The sequence below is a fragment of the Gracilinanus agilis genome, chromosome 3 (genome assembly GCF_016433145.1).
Source record: "Gracilinanus agilis isolate LMUSP501 chromosome 3, AgileGrace, whole genome shotgun sequence".
Taxonomy (NCBI): Eukaryota; Metazoa; Chordata; class Mammalia; order Didelphimorphia; family Didelphidae; genus Gracilinanus; species Gracilinanus agilis.
Window position 1 is genome coordinate 104672869 of NC_058132.1, and position 4941 is coordinate 104677809.

The window sequence follows — 4941 nt, forward strand, 5'->3', positions numbered from 1 at the left end:
TTGCTTGATTGAAAAAAAATATTTGTTCTAAGTTTCATTTAGAGATGACTAGGATGTTTCTTATTCTCAGCACACATATCCAGTCTTCCCCAACATATTCCATGACACATTATTTATTTAATTAAGATGGGAAACTTTCTATTTCAATCAATCTATATATCTAATATCCTGAAGTTATCAAATTTATAATATTTAAATAATGAGGTCAACAATATTAAAAGACATGGAAATTATTTGTAATATTTTAGATTTGAGATAACTTCACAGTTGGAGCCACCAGAACCAATCTGTCTTATAATGACTTCACTTCTGAAAGCAGTCCAACACCATTTAGTGCATTCAGGATAGCAAATCCTTCTTCATAAGAATCCTCTTCATCCTCCTTGGAAGACAATATTTATGAGCCTCTCAAAGATAGCTCCACCTTCTTTCTCTGCCTTCTCTGGGTTATCTGTATCTATGACTGGAAAGCATACTCTTAAGCTTCTCTCAAGTCATCATTTATAATAGTTTCTCTCTAGACTCTCTCCTCATAAGATTTTCTTTATAGCATTTCTTCATGGAATAAAAATAGACAATTGTATCTAGAAAGACATTTCTCCTTACTTTCTTTCTCTCTGTATCCTCTATAATTTACCTCATAGATCAAAGTTAAACTCACACACTCTCTCTGATTCCATAGAATCACCTATAAAATGACAGTGACAACTGTAGCTTCTGGCTTTTCTGTTCTTGAGGAGAAAATAACGGTATTTATAGATTTGATATAGGTATCTAATTCTAGATATGTGTATATATACATATATACACACATATATGTATATTTGTGGAGAGAAAGAGAGAAAGACAGAGAGAGAGAGAGAGAGAGAGAGAGAGAGAGAGAGAGAGAGAGAGAGAGAGAGAGAGAGAAACAGAGAGAGAGAGAGACAGAGAAACAGAGAGAGAGACAGAGAGAGAGACAGAGAGAGAGACAGAGAGAGAGGGAGGGAGGGAGGGAGGAAGGGAGAGAGGAAGATATAGTACTAATATCTTTCCAGTCACCAATGTTTGGAACCTGGAAATTATATTTAATTCTTTCTGTTAAGCCTCAGAGGACTTTAACAAAATCATTAACTGAATTTGTGTTGAGAGACTATCAATGGAGGAAACTGAGGTTTGAGTTCAAATGATTTGTTCAAGGTGGCTCAGCTAGTCTCAGAACTGGTGCTCAGGGATCCCAAGTCCAGTCCTCTTTTGATTAAAATGTCTTAACTCTCAATGACCTATGAATTTAGCTAAATAATCTCACTTGTCAAATAGAACTGGCCCCGGGATCAAACTTTTCCATTTTGCCATATTAGACCTTAATGAAGAGATGGTATTCAACTTTTCTTAGGTGCCAAGCACTGTGAATAATGACACACATTTCTCTTCTGCCTGTGGAAAATTAGTAAAAGGCTAAAAAGTTATTTGTTTTGATGTGAATGATCTGCTATGACATAGAACAGCTTATACACTTGAAGAGAATAAAAGTGCCAAGAATCATTAGCTGATATTTATATGCTTTTCATTCCAAATCATCCCTATATATGGGGGAAGATCTAAATTAACTCTACAGAAATGGGGCAAATATTATTAGATAAAGATTGAGAAGAGGGACAGATAAAGACTATGTACTTCAATTCTACTGACATTTAGGAATTTCAACAGGACTTTGACCAAAAAATAAATATTGATATTGCTTTTTTGGAACTCTTTTCCTAATGTATTTAGGAAAGCAAATGTTTCAAATCACCCAATGTCTCTTTCAATACAGTACAATGGGACAGTTCTACCAATATCCACTCTTCCTTTTGCTTTTTTCTGTTAGAGATGTTAAAGTGAACATTGCATGTATCTATTCTGGGGAGAGAGAGGACTGAGAAAGGGGTAGACTCAGAGCAGAAAAAAATAAACAGATAATCAGCTGTTTTATAATAAAAAAGAAGAGAATTGTAATTCTTAAATAAGAAATCAAATGAATATGGTCTTTGTCTCTTGGATTCTAGTGGCTCATTATAAATCCAGCCTTCCCACAATTGCTGAAATACCATTTCTAATAAAAAAGCACAATCCTGTTACTCTCTTAGTCAAAAAAATGTTAAATGTCTCTATTGCTTCTGGGATAAAACACAGTCTTCTATTGAATTTTCAAAGCCCTCCAAAATCAAGGGGTTCTAATAGTCCTCTTCAGTCTTATTTCACATTGCTCTTTAGGCACTCTATATTTCAGTCAGAATTGACTACTAGGTATTCCTGAAACTTGACAGATTATATACTGGCTCTGTGAGTGTGGACAAGATGTTTTTTCATAGCAAGGAACTCCCTTTTTATCCCAGTTCAAAGGGTTCTCATTTTCTCTCACAGCTCAGTTTAATTGCAAACTAAGAAAGACCTCCATGATTTCCAAGTTCTTAATGCCTTCATATTTACTCAATGATCATACATTTCCTTTTCTGTATACACAGTTTATCCCCTTCTCTCCTTCTCCACTCATACTACACTAATATTATCTCCTATTGCTTAGAGACTATTTTTAATTTTGTTTTTAGGACTAAGCATACTGCTTTGTATATAGCAGGGAGGCAATTTGTTTAAAATTAAATATTCAAAACATTCTCACATCATTGAACTTGAATGTATATGCCCAGATGTTAACAAATTAGTGACTTCAAGATTCATCCATGTCAGTGACTAAATTTTACAAATGAAAAAGATGAGAAATATTAAATGACTTTCCCAACATCACATGGTTATAAAGTACCAGCGCAGAGAAATGAAACCAGGTCCTCTGAATCCAAAACCAGTGCTCTTTTCCATTTGTCTAATGTTGTTTGGCAAATTACTTTTAAAAGAAATAGGTGGAAGCAGTAGCCATAGGACATATATTTTATAAAAATGTCCAGGGGAGTAATATGCCATAGTGAATAGATATTGCAGTTTTAGTCAAAAAGAAGTTATTAGATAAAAATTTTGCCTTGCAAATTACTAGGTATGTGACTCAGGGATTATTATTTAACCTGTCCATGTTTAAGTTTTCACATCAATAAGATGAGATTATTAATTTCATTGGCCTCTATAATTGATCCCTGGCAATTTCAAATCTATTTCATCCTCATAAAAACTTATTTTGTTTTACAAAATACATTCTTTTTAGTTATTCTCTGAGGAGAATACATTATTGTTGTTATCATCATCATCATCATCATCGTCATCATTTAAAAATGGAGATATCAGGGTCCACTTTTTCTCTTTTCTAAGGTCACATAGGTATTTGATATGCAGTTTGGGATTTAAATCTTTCTAATTTAATATTTCTACATTACTTTAAAATAATATTAGAAACTTAGATTCATAAATAGGAGAGCTAAATCTTCCAAGAATGAAGTGACTTGCTCAGGGTCAAACAGCTAAATGTCACTAAGTCAATTGGTTTCAAATAAGTGCCTATTAAGTGCCAAACAAATGATAAGTTCTGGAGATACTAAAAAGGGGGGGGATTCTCCACCCTTTAAAGAGGGTACAATTTAATGGTCAAGACACCATATTAACCATATACAAACTTTATACAAATTTTATATATATATGTAACAAGATAAATTGGGAGAAATGTCACAATATAAATAGAAATGGAAGAGGCTTCCTAAGGTAGGAGAGACTTTAGCTGAGACTTGAATGAATCCAGAGAAGCAGAGATGAGACAGGAGAGAATTCCTGGCAGAATTTTGGGAATGGGGTGATGTATGATCAATGAAAATACTCACAGTTTGGAGATGGCATGTCATTAGGGAACAATAATAAGTGAAGCAACTCAGACGTTCTTGGTCCGATGGCATGTTTCCACTACCTATGCAATGCAAGATTGCTAGCAGAAGCCTTTTGGTTCTGCAATTTCAAACTGCCACAGCCTGGTAGTTAGAGGTTTTAGAATCTTTATAAAGTCAGTTGGAGCTTGAGGCTATAAATAGGGCTGAAGTTCCAACTGACAGGACTTTTGCCTTCTGGCTGTTGCTTTGTCTGGGGGCTTTTGCTTTTTGGGCTTTGGCTTAGCCTGTTGGATTTGGCTTTTTGGCTTGGCTTTGGCCTTTTGACTTCGGCATTGGCCTGTGCTTATTTTGTCTTTGGGAAATTTGGATCTATCTTATTTCTCTGGACCTCTCCCTGATCTTTTCATTACATCCCTGCTATTTTCTCTGAATTTCCCTTTGGGCCCTGGCAGGAAGGGTGGGCTTGGTGATTGGACATTGTAGGTTTAGATTCTGTAGGCAAGTAGGGCATCCTAAAACAAGTTACCCCTAATTTAGTGATTTGATAAATACTTTACATCAAAGGCAGCCAAACCTTCCTGACTGGGAGAGCCAGACTCTCTCAGTCTAACCTTCTCCTGTGACCCATCCCCCAAAGCCAACTTTCTCCCTAGGAGCAGTTAGAAAACCTAAAACCTCTTTCCCTCTGATTAACCTGACATTAATAAATCCCCTTTGTTCTGTACTCAAAGCCTCTGGTGAATCATAGTATCAAAAATTAAGATGAGGGCTGAAGAGGGAAGAAATTATTTCTTTAATTTCTTGAAGGAACCACAGGCATCCATCTTGGCAGGAAGTATCTACCAGAGACTTTCTGCAGTCATCAGTTTTACTGGCAGGAAGGAGCCCTTTTGTCTCCTCCCTCAAAGGACTTTAGAAATTAACAAGAGAAATCCCTAGCCTTGATATAAACATTTCTGAATGGCCCTTTTGTACCTTAGAGGTACCTTCCCTGCCTGAAGGTACACTCAGATATCTCCTTCATTCCCCTTCCAAATCACTTCATCACCTTTATCCCTCCTTTAACCAAGTTTACTCTACTTCTTTAAAACACCTTGCAGTGCTGAATTAATGAATGATTTTTTTTAAATAGTGTATTAAATGTTTGTAACATGGC